The sequence below is a fragment of the Misgurnus anguillicaudatus genome, chromosome 22, assembly GCF_027580225.2.
Source record: "Misgurnus anguillicaudatus chromosome 22, ASM2758022v2, whole genome shotgun sequence".
Taxonomy (NCBI): domain Eukaryota; kingdom Metazoa; phylum Chordata; class Actinopteri; order Cypriniformes; family Cobitidae; genus Misgurnus; species Misgurnus anguillicaudatus.
The window spans coordinates 42,582,559-42,597,500 of record NC_073358.2 but is presented as its reverse complement, the minus strand read 5'-3'; the positions used below and the strand labels follow the sequence as shown (position 1 = coordinate 42,597,500).

Genomic DNA, 14,942 nt, shown 5'->3' with positions numbered 1-14,942 from the left:
AAAGGTGGCATTTTGTGGCTTTTTCATTGGAGCTCTTCATATATTAGATGTAAATAAATCATCTTATGTACATCAAATATACAGGGTTACCCACAGAAAATTTGTAGGTTAAGGTGGTAGGGTTGGGCAAGTGGCCGTGGCTGGGGGTATGGCAATCAAAGGGGTGGGGCGTACGCGTCATGATGAAAATGAAAATATTTTTATTTAAAACACTCAACTAAAACTTAATTTTGAAGAAACTATGACAGAAAATGAGTACACACTAGATTATTAATTAATTAAATGTTTTTAACAGATACCTCTAACGAAAATAGCTGCGTGATGAAGTGAAACTAAAGGGTTAATAAACACAAACTGAAGCAGATTTGTAGAACGTCTGGTGAACAATGATAGATAGCGCGAAGATTGTGAAAACTGATTATTTCTCACTTTTAATTACATTATCTTAAAGGAGTTTAACTATTGTAGCATGTAAATAAATAATGCACATAAATAACGTGAGCAAGCTAGAGCGCTCAACAATTATATTGAATCAACAGGCACGTGCAACCTAGCTAGCAGGTTGTTCAAACAACAAAAATCACCAGCTAACTTACTTTAAATTTGCAAAAACTATAGACTAATACAATAACAGGCTTAAATAAACCCAAAACATAAGTCTACTTACAGTTCTCACAGACACGCCTTTTATCAACTGGGTATCCTCCAGACAGTTGACAGACCATTTCGGTCGCGTGGCGCGCGTGCGCGCTTGCGGTGTGAAGCTCATCCGCGCTATTCTCTGAGATGTTTTGTCAACTGGCTACTAGTTATCCTTCAGACAGTGACTGACCATGTCTTTCTCTCATTTGCCCGTGTGGCGCGCGTGCACGCTTGCAGTGTGAAGCACGTCTGCGCTATTCTCCAGATGCACTTGACAGCCTTTTGTGCAGCAAATTTTTAATTTTTTTGGGACAACCTAGTCAAGGCAGTAGGGTTTCCCAGCTTAGGTGGGCCGCCCGAACTGCAAAGTGTTGTGGGAAACCCTGGAGCATTTTTAATCAGGCTCCTACATTTAGGTTCAGTAATTTCACTTTAAAATGACAATGAAAATGATATTAGTCAGTAATTGAAATGCCTTATTTTCACAAATGTCACTTTTTTAGTCATTTCATTGGTATTTAACAAATTTGACTGTCTTTCGATACAAAACCCTCTAAGTACATGCAAGCTTTTTTGCTAAAAACCTCCTTGTAAAAAAATTGACAGATTTTGCCAACAAAGCAGTAATTCTGAATGGCCTGAGACGGGGATTAAGTGGATTTAAAAGTATGAAAGTATAATATGTGTCGAGAGCATCTCACCATCTAATTTTTGACAAGGGTAGCATTTAGCGGCTTTTCATTGAAGCTCTTCATATATTAGATGTAAATAAATCGTCTTATATAGTCTTTTATAGTCTTATATAGTCTTATATAGTCTTTGTGAGTTTATATCCATGTCTGTATGCATAAGTAAACTTCAGATGATTTGTTATCAGAGCGCCAGCTGCACAAACCATGCAGTGAATTTAACGTAGACGTCGGCACGTGCCATAAATCCACACTGACAGGCACCTCGTGCAGTACACCTCCACTGCATCTTCTTTCCATCTCTGTAATTAAGAGAAACATTTGGTATAGTAGATTACAGAGAGGCCAAGTAAGCCTTTGTGCCGCTCTGTCTGATTAATAAAAGGCCACTAATTTCAGCCGGGGAAGGCTGTGCGCTCCACAGCCCCTCCTAATTACACATTAGGGGTGTAAAAGGCCTCAGCGCTCGTGATCGGTGGCCTGCACACACCCACCCACACTAATGCCTGAACGGCCAATTGCAACCAGCCCATCGGCGTCTCCACAGCTGTCAGGACACAGAAGATATGAGTGTTTACAGAAACGGGGATAGATAGCGAAATATAGAAAAGACACGCGATGCCAATGACTGTGTTTTCATTTTCCCTCAACCGATGGAGCTAAGGAGGGACGGGCGGACAAATCAATCACCATTTAAATGCAACCATGCAAGACTTCATCTGTTTCTGAAGCCATCATTATCTGCCCAAGGGTGATTTGAATGTCGAGTGCTGGACTTAATGTTACCTTAATGTACGTAAATGTATCGACGCAGGCCATTTGACTTCTGTAATGGATCTTCTGTCCTGAATGTTCAATGAGAAATGGTGTGAGGTATACTCAAGTTGTCACTGGGATGGTACCTTTTGAAAAGGTCCTAATGTGTACCGTTTAAGTAGAGATATGTATGCACCCTTTAGGTACATAAAGGAGTTTTTTTAAGGTTTACTGCCCCAGTGACAGCTTGTGCACCTTTATTTCAGAGAGTGTTGGATGATATTATTGATTAGAAATCAATGTGACGAATGGATGTTACATACTGGGATGGTAAATCACTGTAAAAAAATTGCACTTACATTTTTAAGTATAATCTATACTAGTGATGATGTGTTGTAACTTAAAGGCGGGGTGCATGATCACTGAAAACCAATGTTGATATTTGAAATCACTTAAACAAACACGCCGCTACCCCAATAGAACCTGGACCTTCTTTTGATAGACCCGCCCCACACATACGCAACCCAGGCAAAGATGTCGGTTAGTAGACACGCCCCTTACTGATGATTGGCTACAAGTGTGTTATGGTACTCGGCCGAATCCCTTTTCCAAAGTTTTTTTCAAAAATCATGCACCCCACCTTTAATAAAAAATTAAATAATTCAACTTTATTTTATAAGTTGCAGCAACTCAAGATAAAAATCAAGTTGATTATACTTACAAATTTAAATGGGTTTTTTTTTACAGTGAAGGTAAATCGTATCACATGAAAAACAGATGTTTAACTTTTTCGATTTAGTAATTTGGCAAGTACTCTGTGTGCTCTAAACTCATCCACAGCATCCTATGTTTGGGAAAGTTACACATTTGCATCCGAGCATTATTGCGTTTGATAGGCGGGGGCGATGGCAACAGCTGCAGACGAGAGACGAGTCCACTAAATTACACCGATCCGAAGCTGCCGGCTAACAGGCTGTTAAGGTGACGGGAAAAAGCTGGTTTTTCTGGAAAGCTGCCGCCATTAGTGGAATCAAGCTGGCTCTCTTCAGACTTCAGTCCTTTCTGCTCCGCATCAGCGGCTTGTGTGTCCTGCATGTGTCTGTAGCGTACTGCATTAAAAGAAACTGTTTACTCAACCTCATGTTACAGTATTTTTACTTCGAAAGTCAATATGTGAGAAAAATTTACCAAGTTATTGTTTATTGGTACTATTCCACTCCAGTGAGTTGTTACTTGAGAACTGCGGCTACTGGATTATTAAGTCGGTGAATTGAGCTCAAAAACTGGATGAAAACAACATTCAATATGAAGAATTGTTATTGTCACGAATCAGACTGACCCAGTGCTGAAGTTCAACTTGATCTGGTCAGGAATAAACAGCTCAGCTGAGAACAGCAGATTGTAAGTGAATAACAACCATATACACCCACTAAAGGATTATTAGGAACACCTGTTCAATTTCTCATTAATGCAATTATCTAATCAACCAATCAATCACTTGGCAGTTGCTTCAATGCATTTAGGGGTGTGGTCTTGGTCAAGACAATCTCCTGAACTCCAAACTGAATGTCAGAATGGAAAAGAAAGGTGATTTAAGAAATTTTGAGATTGGCATGGTTGTTGGTGCCAGACGGGCCGGTCTGAGTATTTCACAGTCTGCTCAGTAACTAGGATTTTCACTACAACCATTTCTAGGGTTTACAAAGAATGGTGTGAAAAGGGAAAAACATCCAGTATGCGACAGTCCTGTGGGCAAAAATGCCTTGTTGATGCTAGAGGTCAGAGGAGAATGGGACGACTGATTCAAGCTGATAGAAGAGGAACTTTGACTGAAATAACCACTCGTTACAACCGAGGTATGCAGCAAAGCATTTGTGAAGCCACAACATGCACAACCTTGAGGCGGAAGGGCTACAACAGCAAAAGACCCCACCGGGTACCACTCATCTCCACTACAAATAGGAAAAAGAGGCTACAATTTACATGAGCTCACCAAAATTGGACAGTTGAAGACTGGACAGAATTTGGCGTAAATAGAATGAGAACATGGATCCATCATGCCTTGTTACCACTGTGCAGGCTGGTGGTGTAATGGTGTGGGGGATGTTTTCTTGGCACACTTTAAGCACCTTAATGCCAATTGGGCATCGTTTAAATGCCACTGCCTACCTGAGCATTGTTTCTGACGTCCATCCCTTTATGACCACCATGTAACCATCTTCTGATGGCTACTTCCAGCAGGATGCACCATGTCACAAAGCTTGAATCATTTCAAATTGGTTTCTTGAACATGACAATGAGTTCACTGTACTAAAATGGCCCCCACAGTCACCAGATCTCAACCCAATAGAGCATCTTTGGGATGTGGTGGAATGGGAGCTTCGTGCCCTGGATGTACATCCCACAAATCTCCATCAACAGCAAGATGCTATCGTATCAATATGGGCCAACATTTCTAAAGAATGCTTTTAGCACCTTGTTGAATCAATGCCACGAAGAATTAAGGCAGGTCTGAAGGCGAAAGGGGGTCAAACATAGTATTAGTATGGTGTTCCTAATAATCCTTTAGGTGAGTGTATGTGACCCTGTCTGTAAAATCCAAGGCTAAAGTGTCATAATGTTATTTTGAGATTTGGAGCATCAAATTTTGATTTCAATCACTGAGCTGGGTTTTCACATGCAGGGTCGCATATTGTCTATATAGTGCATGGACGTATGATCTGTTTAATAGCACTTTTTTGTATCTTTAGGAGTCTTCACATCTATATATGGATAAAGAAGAGTGCAATGTCTTGTATACTGTATGCAAACATTTGGCATGTGAGTTTTTAAACTATTCTTCTTATGCCTATATTGCTTTTTTGTTAAGTACTGTATTACACCTTACGGTGCTGCCTTGTGTCTTTGTGCATCTGGCAGTGCGTTCTGTTCCAGGTGGATAAGGGAGATTTAGTAGGGTTGACTGGTTCAGTGCTCGGACTATACCAGATGTGATGATTGAATCAGACACGCTGTCAAAGCTGATGCCAAGCCTGTGATGTCGTCTGGTCCTCGGGCAGCAGGTGTATCTCGGCACACCTGGAGACCTCCGGGTCACATGAAGGGTAGGGAAGGATATACGAGTGCAGAAAGAGGGAAGAATTGTGAAGTGTGAAAGAAAAATGAGAAACGGTGGGGGTCACAAGGGTCTAAAAAGTGCTGGATCTCTTTTCTCTCTCGCTTCCCCTCTCTCTTCCTTTCATCCATCACAAAGACATGACAGCAGAAAAGTCATTCTCCAAAGAGAGAGCAGAATACAGAAGATAATCCCATTTTTTCCCAGACGCTGATAGACTGCGTGTTGAGGGTCTCTGGTCGCTGGGAAATTAGGTTAAAACTGTAGGGGGGAGAGCAGATAATTGGCCCTGTCTGTCACTGGGACCGACCTCTCTGCAGTCACTCATGCAACCAATGACATTTGTTTCCTCTTCTTATCCACTGCAGTTCCTCTGAAACCTCACGGTTTCCGGAGGCAGTATTACAGATAATGTTAAAGCCTACATATTTCAAGGACTGGATATTTTTTTACAGAGGACAAAACAGTTGGTATTTCACTTCAATTACTGTGGACTTTGTACACTTAATACAAATAACTATTAAGTAGTGCTTGGTAAGTGTGTTGTTAGCCTCTATGTGATCAGACTCAAGGATTTCTTACACTTGAAAAAAAATGCAGGGTTATTTTCAACTCGGTGTTGGTTCGAAAAAGGAAAAACCTAGCTGTAACCTAGAAAATGTTTATATTTGACCCAACAATGGATTCAAACAACCCAGCATAGGTTAAATAACAACCCAACGGGTCCTTTTTTTACCCAACGCTGGGTTGAAAATAACCCAGTATTTTTGGTGTATGGATGTGTTGGAAAAAAACGCTTAAAGGATTAGTCCATTTTCTTAAAAAAAATCCAGTTAATTTACTCACCACCATGTCATCCAAAATGTTGATGTCTTTCTTTGTTCAGTCGAGAAGAAATTATGTTTTTTGAGGAAAACATTGCAGGATTTTTCTCATTTTAATGGACTTTAATAGAGCCCAACGTTAAATACTTAACTAAACACTTAACAGTTTTTTCAACAGAGTTTCAAAGGACTATAAACGATCCCAAACGAGGCATAAGGGTCTTATCTAGCAAAACGATTGTCATTTTTGACAATAAAAATAACAAATATATACTTTTAAAGCACAACTTCTCATGTAGATCCGGTCATGATGCGCCAGCTGACCCCACGCAATACGTCATTACGTCAAGAGGTCACAGAGGACGAACGCGAAACTCCGCCCCAGTGTTTACAAGTGTGTTAAAAGAGGACCGTTCCTACGTTGTTGTATGTCAGCTGATACTAATTAATGTTTTTGTGGCAGTTTATTGTTTACAATGGTCCGCAAATGTGCGTTTTATATATGTAACACGTGACCTCCCTACGTCACTACGCATTTACGTTAGGTCGCGCTGGACCGGACCTAGATGAAAAGTTGTGGTTTAAAAGTACATATTTTTTATTTTTATTGTCAAAAATGACAATCGTTTCGCTAGATAAGACCCTAATGCCTCGTTTGGGATTGTTTATAGCCCTTTGAAACTCCATTGAAAAAAACTGTTAAGTGTTGAGTTAAGTATTAATTGTTGGTGTCTATTAAAGTCCATTAAAATGAGAAAAATCCTGCAATGTTTTCCTCAAAAAACATAATTTCTTCTGGACTGAACAAAGAAAGACATCAACGTTTTGGATGACATGGTGGTGAGTAAATTATCTGGATTTTTCTTTTAAGAAAATGGAATATTCCTTTAATAAGCCTAAACCATGTGGTAATCTGGTTTGAATGGTCTACGTGAGTCTAAGCAGGTTTTCTAGCCTAATCAGATGAAAAGTTTAAAAAAGACCCAAACATCGACCCAATATGCAACCATCTACTGAAGCAAGAGTAGGGATGCAAGATATATGGAAAATATTGAAAATGTGCATATCACAATATACAGCCCAGTCTCACGAGATTTCGTTTTATAGTCGCGCAACTTTTTGATTCCTTTTTCGTGATCATATAACGAATTCCTGTTTTCGTGAGATTATCACATATTGGTTACTCAACTGTTTTGTCCTATTTTCTTACCATTGTATTTACATAAGATGACATCCCTACCCAAACCCAACTCTAACCCTAACTCCAGACGACATATAAAAAAATAAATCAGAAAAAATAGTATAAACCAATATATAAAGTGACATTCTAATGCAAGCACGAAATCTAACCCTGGACCGAAGCGACAATGGTTTGAAAATAGGGAAAAGCAGTTGAGTAACCAATACGTGATAATCACACGAAAACAGGAATTTGTTATACGGTCACAAAAAAATTTGGAATTTCGTGATAATATCACGGAAAAAGAATACAAAATTTATGTGACTATATCACAAAACCTCGTGAGACTAGGTAGCAATAAACATATAGCTAAGGTATGCAATAACTGAACGATTTAAATACTTCATAAAGTAATGTATAGTTGTTATGTTTAAATCGTTTCAACAACAAACAACTTTACATGAACAGTATGTAGGATTGTGGCCAAAACTGGTATTGCAATCACAAAACTTGTGGCTAAAACTGGTACTGCAATCACACAGCTGGTGGCCAATACACAAAATGACAACATAAACATCAGTTGAGGGCTGCAACTCCACTTTTTAAATGACAATATCCTGGCCAGACCACTGTTGTGAGTGTTATAAGTATTTGAAATGAAAATGATTTCGTAATGTCTAGTGACATATCAGGGCCATTTTATGATTTATTGATATCAATTTCTTACATACTGTTTCTTTAACGGCCAAACTTAACTTCCGGTAGACTTCCGCAAAAGCAATAACAACAGAGTCCCTCTATAGAGTAGATTATTTCTAATAACAAGCAAAATAAATAACAAGTAAATGACCTTAGTTCAAATCATAGCTAAAGGGTATCAACTACTACACTCAGCTATCATTACTATGTAAAATTAACCTATAAATGTAAGATACAGATACTTGAATGCTTGCCTGGCTGTCAAACCTCTCTTCACAGCGATGATCTATGCTCACTGTCTCCCATCATCACAGCGTTTATAACAGCGTCATGAATATTTTTCTTGACCTCAACTACAGTGGTATAAATATAATTTGTCATTAAAATGTTATTAAGTGTTAATGCTTTGTCAAATAGTTTTATAATATTTTCGAACAAAGTATTTGTTCCAGAAGTCAGTTTACCCACTAACCATACCGATAAATAAATACAGTCCATGGGTCTCATTTATAAAACTGTGTGTAGGATCTTTACTTAAAGTCTATGTATGCACAAAAGCCAAAAATGGCATAAGGCAAAAAATATTAAGACTTATAAAACAAAGCCATGTTCCCTTTATAAATCACAGATCACCTGCAAGTGTGCGTACATGAATCATCCTTAGATCCCTCCCTGCAAGCCCATTCTCCCGTCAGGTATGTTTTTTTGTAGATCACCACCTTTGCGTGGGAACTGGTGTACGTTTTGTGCGTACGCGCACTTTATAAATGAGGCAACAAGTGTGTGTCCGATAAAACCGTCAATAAAATGTATGTAACATTACATATAGCTATGTATAGTTTTAGGTTGATGCAGATAGCAGAATTTAAATTGATTTAACAACTTTAATGCATTATTTTATCAGCCTGTTATTGCATGTGGCTTTTTTTAATCAATATCGTGCAAGAACAATGCAATGTTTTGCACAGTCAAACCGCACTTTTATGTAAAAAATATATATGCATTTACAAGCATTCTGCAAAACAATTATGCATGAAGTACATGATGAGCCTTTTTCTTTCTATCATCATTTACTTGTTCTCTATGGTTGATGGTCCAGGATGATTTTGTACTTTTTGCACTCGTCTTTTGTTTCAGTTCGCTACGCTTTTGTTCCAAGAGGCTTGTTAGTCCTAACGCCCACTTGTGTTTGCATAAAGAGCTTGGTCAGCAGAAAGTGCAGCCCACCACGCACAATTCAGCAAAATCCTCTTCAAAAAGAGCTCTCATCAACATATTGTCCTTTAATTACATCTGATTGTGAGATTGAATCTCATGGCAGTTCAAAGTGAGTCATTACACTGATGAATCCATTAAAGCAAAACCTTTCAAACTTTACTAAACTCCTCTCACACGAGCTTTGTTCTCTAAAAAATGCGACATATAGTCTGTAAAAATAAGATGTTATTCTAATTTGTCAAGTAGTCAGTTTACTTCCCGTAAAATGCACATTTTGTGTTTGTATATGCAGATAGAAGTGCATGCATCATAACATGAACAAGATGAACGATTATCAATGCATGAATCAACCTCCAGAATGCCAACAATTTCTGACATGCTTTTCCATGCATCATTTTTTATTATATCCCTGCAGGTTGGCATCATTCATAAATCATAAAGAACAGAAATCGCTCAGATTAAAATTAACTTATCCTCTATTTTGCTGACACTCCAATAAAGTATCTGGTCACGTGTCCTCCAGGCTCTTTATATCTGTTGGAAGTCGTCACTTTGAGTTACAGCTTATCTTAAATTTGTTGCTGGACATTGATTCTTGTAAGTCTTTGATATGATGCATTATGCACTGGTGTAATTTACATGCAAAAAGTTTCCTCTAGAATGCTCATTTAACTGATTCGATGTCAATGTGAAACAGCATGGAATGACAGTAGTAATTACGTTCAAATAATGGCTCAATAAATGTTACTTGGGCAACTAAAACTAGGAAATTCACTAGCGACTAGCAGCAACAACATTGCTGACAGTGTAAACAGGAACTGCATCCTACTTTGCATACTACAGTATCTATCCTAAACTGTAGTTTTTTAAATAAGTCTCCTTAAAGTACCCAGACGGTGTACTTTGTTTCTATGCACTCAAATGTATATACCTTCCCATAACAGTACAGTGCTCGTGAATGCATTTGACCGTTACTGGAAGCTATTATAGTTTATACAGTTTTAAATATGGATATTTTTATTACAAAATCATATTGGTTACCCACAGAAGGTCTTTATTAACCCACTGGAGCCATGTGTATTATTTTTGTAAAGGATGGATGCACTTTTTGGTGCTTCAAAATTCATAACACCATTTACTGCTATTATAAAGCTTAGAAGAGCCAGGACATTTTCTAATATATATATATAATATATAATGATCTCGGATGGCTTGAGGGTGAGTAAATCAACTATCCCTTTAAATCTAAAATTGTATGTAATAAAGAGGTACACCTTAATTTAACCCTTATAAGTCCCTTGGGGTCATTTTGACCCCCAAGCCACTTTTCTTTAGTTAAAAAAATTATCATCCCAGTGGAATAAGATTTTGTGACTTTTTTAGATTATGTCAATATTCATATTAAAAAAATGGTCTTGATTCAGTCGTTCTGAAGATGTGCGAAGTCAAAATGAATTTGAAATAAAGCCATTTTAAAATGCATCAAAAACTACAAAAAGTTTGTCCATTCTAATGTTTATATAATATATATACATAAATTCACAAAATGTTTCACTAAAGTAGTGATGTGAGCAGTTGGCCACATCCAGTGAAATGAATGGATCTCTATGGCCTCTGCTGGTCAAAATGATTTATTTCCTAAACTGTAATTCTTTTAGGTTTTTTTCTAATCAGAAGATGGCAGAATTCAACACATATCATCTAGATCAATATCTAAAAACAATTCAAATCAAATTTAGATTATAATTTATTTGAATTTTTCAGAAAAAAATTATATTTTACATGCAAGCTAATGAGAAATATAGTGGTAAACAGGTACAAACACAGCATTGATGTATAGATAGCAAGTAAAAAAATTATATATTATTTGTATCATTAAAAATGTATCAATTTCTGAGGTCATTTTGACCCCCACAGAACTCTAATGTAACAGGAAAATCTGGGCCTATGAGGGTTAAGTAAATTTTCTAACCCCAATAGTAGATTTTTTCCTTTGTTTTAAGCTTAGTCTCACTTAATTTTGACAATTTTGTTCAGAAAACAAGACTTTGGGGCCTAGATTTACTAACAGCTTACGCCAGTGCAAACCATCATTTTGGCGTTAAACAACAAATGTCTGGATTTACTAAAGACTCAAAGTGTATAATTAGCGCTAAAAATGTGTAGTCTAGTTATTTTTGCGACTGACCTTATTGCATATGCATTTCTAAGAGTTTCCCTTTCAGACGTAAAATTTATGGGAGGAGATTATTTAAATGATTCACTAATTGATTCACTAATGTTTGCGCGTGTGATATCACTGGTATTTGCGCCATTATTTAGAGCCGAAAAAGCATGTCTTAAATCATTTTGCGCTTCAAATGGCTGCATAGTTGCTGATAGGATAGGAGAGGCATCACATAGATCAGAGAGCGTGTGGTACAAGACAGACGATTTATTAAAGGTATTGCGGAGGATTTTCTTTTTCCGGGTGGATCATCAAGACGATTGGTCCTCCTAGTTGTCAATCAGGAATGTTGCGCAACTGCATTTTTTTTAAGAAAAATGGAGATGGCAGTTCTTTTCTAAAATTCGAAAAAAATCCTCCGCTACACCTTTAACACGTAACAGTTTATTTGAAATGCCAGAGGAACATAGTATTCAAAAATATTGTTTGCCAAGCCATGTTATCACACAATACCTGGTGTTTCAAAGTTTGTCCTGTCCTAGTTCTTTTCAGTGTACTATGGCTTCATTAGCTGAAATTTTGTTAGATGTCCGTGGTGCTGAACTCCTCCACACCTGAGGATCATCGGCTCTGCTTATTCTCTTAGTAGATTGTGTTTGTCATTATGGAAATCTGCTTTGGCGCCTGTTATTTATTTTGCAAATTTTTTGTAAAAAATGGCACTCCCATTGGCGCTTTTTTGGAATTTGCTCTGGCGCTAATTTGCCCGGTTTAGTAAATCTGGCCCTTAATATCTTGTCTTGATATAAGAATTTTTAGATATTTTAGCTGGAAAACAAGACAAAAATACTAAATCTATTTTTGCAGTGAAAGGCAATTCTGATGCTGTCTTGATCCTGTGTAATTTAAATCCCTTAGACCTCATTTATTTTCATGATAGATCCTATTTTCATTCATTTCTTATTATAAGTCATACTATTATATAAGTTACATGATTGTAATTGTAAATGCATCTATGCCATCTTTGAGCACCATTAAAGGGGACATTTCACAAGGCTTTTTAAAGATGTGAATTAAAACTTTGGTGTCCCCAGAGTACGTTTGTGAAGTTTTAGCTCAAAATATCATAAAATAATTTATTATAGCATGTTATAATTGACACTTTGTAGGTGTGAGCAAAAATGTGTCGTTTTCGGGTGTGTCTATTTTAATGCAAATGAGCTGATCTCTGCACTAAATTGCAGTGCCTTGGTTGGAATACAAATTAAGGGACAATATTATCCCTTTCTGACATCACAGGGGGAGCCAAACTTCAGTAACCCATTTTTACATGCTTGCATAGAATGGTTTACCAAAGCTAAGTTACTGGGTTGATCTTTTTCACATTTTTTAGGTTGATTAAAGCACTGAGGCCCCAATTATAGCACTTAAACATGAAAAAAGTCTGATTTTCATCATATGTCCCCTTTAAACAGTCTGTGTACAGTAAATGCAACTATTTGCCACTTCAGGTACAGCTTCCGTGCCACCTTTGCAGTATAGATGTGGCTTACGATGTCGTACATGATGTCTCTTGCAGTCAGCTCAGTAGCATTGAATATTTTCTTTGTTAAAATTCAGAGTCTTTGTTTCTGTGGAGAGTCTTTATTCAATATATACCTGCTTTCTTAGTTTCCTCCACAGTTCGCCCGAATCTCCTTGTTACTGCAAGGCAGTTCATTCTTTACGTGCGTTGCCACCGAGAGGCCCAGGAGAGAAGGGAGGTGGAGACGAAGGACCTCGTTTTTCTTCATCCCTGCCTACGCAGGACGCCGCTCGGCCGCCCTGCTCGCCGCGATCCCCCCGCCGTTACCCCGGGCGGCTAAGCCAGCTGGTGTGTCCTGCACCGATGACCAGCCATTCATTTCCCCGGCCCGTGATTTATGGTTTGCTGTGTCCGTGCGTTTGGCACGCCGGAGCGTTTCGCTCGCTTGAGTTAGTGCGCTGTCCGGCCTCGTCATGCGTTGCCGCACAGGGGTCCGGAGCAGCTAATTTACACGGGCAGACGGTCACATATTTCAGGCCTGTGCCTGCTGGATGAAGATGGGTTGCTTTCATGAGGGATTGTGTATACAAATTGATTTTCACTGGAGCCTTCAGCTCCGGACGAAGGCGGTTTTTGTCTTTCTTGCTATTTTTTCCCCTTAATCTCCTCTCTGGTCTCTTTGCTTTCCATTTCTCATTCACCGTTTCCCCTTATCTCAGTGGGTTTGTGTGTCTCTCGCTCTCTTTCTCATCCATCTATCTTGTTGTGTGTGTGTGTGTGTGTGTGTGTGTGTGTGTGTGTGTGTGTGTGTGTACGTCTGTATGTGAATGTAATGTGATGTGACCAGGGTGAAGGTGGGCCGCGCCAGTGTTTGCTGGCTGTGTGCAAGACTCTGGCCTTTCGCTGGGGGCAAAGGGGAGGAAGGTCAGGGCAGGATTGAACTGGCAGCCTGGCAGTCTGGGGGTATTATTGCCTCTGACTGACCCCTGTGCTCGGAAAGAACTGGACAGAAGAGCATGTTTGATTCATGAGGGCCCGCAGAGGTGCTTTAGGCTTTTGGCAGCGCTGTCCTTTTAGCGTAAAGAGAGCTGGAAGAGAATAGGACCACCCCCGAGTGCCGCATAGCACAGAGGATCAGTCGAATGTGGGAAAGTGGGCGAGAGCGTCTCTGCCCTGGGGTAAGGGAATCATATGTACAGTACATCCAACTTCGCAGTTGTGGTTAAGGACAGGAAGTTTAACCTGGCATAATGCTTCCCCGGATCGTAACGTTCATAGATTTGTGTCACAGTCGTTTGCTGTTAAAGAGTGAGTGGGCCTGTGTTCTCCAAGGGAGGTCATGAATTTTAGAGGGGGCGAATAAAACTAGTTTGCTTTCCCCGCAGCTTAGGTTGTAGTGCAGTTTTTGCATTTCAAACGCTATTAGGATGCATTCTCAGAAGGCCACGATTCAGGGGTCACCCAAAGTTTTGTTCCGGGCTGAATCACTCTTTTATTCTTCTCCAGCACCCAGAGGGGGATTAAAGCGCTCTAATCCCAACAAATGCTCGTTTTAAATTCAACCTCAGCTAACGCCGCCTGCAAAAACCCAGCAGTTGTGTTCACATATGCAGATATTATAATTTATGTGGAGCGTATGTGCGTGCGTTATTTCTTTTTGACCTAAAAAGCTTTGACTTTTATATGAGCCAGATGACTTTGAGTGGCACAGAGTCAGCGAGCTGCACCAAATGAGTCTCTGAAAGAACCTGTAAATAGATGAAATGAGATAAATGAAAAACTGTGACCATGCCTGTGAAAACCCAGCTTCAAAGTGATTTTTACAAACAATTATTCAAGATAATGTAAAGAACATCCTGTGAAAATATGACCTTGCTTGATATCTTGTCATGTCAAAGATTGAAATCAAACTTTGATGCGGCTTATCTCATAATTAGATTATGAGACTTTAGCCTTGATTTCACAGACAAGGTCACATATATGAAAGACTTTGTCATTAAAGGATTACTCCACTTTCATAAAAAATACGATAATTTACTCACTCCCATTTCATCCAAGATGTTTATGTCTTGCTTTCTTCAGTTAAAAAGAAATTAGTTTTTTTGAGAAAAACATTTAGTAGACCTC

The 14,942-nt window shown here is 38.7% G+C and overlaps 1 long non-coding RNA gene across 2 annotated transcripts in view; it reads left to right on the top strand.

Moving 5' to 3' along the window:
* Window positions 1-14,942, top strand: part of LOC129439825 (uncharacterized) — a 74,965-nt gene that overhangs the window by 20,319 nt on the left and 39,704 nt on the right. For both annotated transcript variants that reach the window (XR_012365493.1, XR_012365492.1), the window contains exons 2-3: window positions 4,838-4,907; window positions 5,007-5,191. This is a non-coding gene — a long non-coding RNA (uncharacterized lncRNA). The remainder of the gene's footprint in view (window positions 1-4,837; window positions 4,908-5,006; window positions 5,192-14,942) is intronic.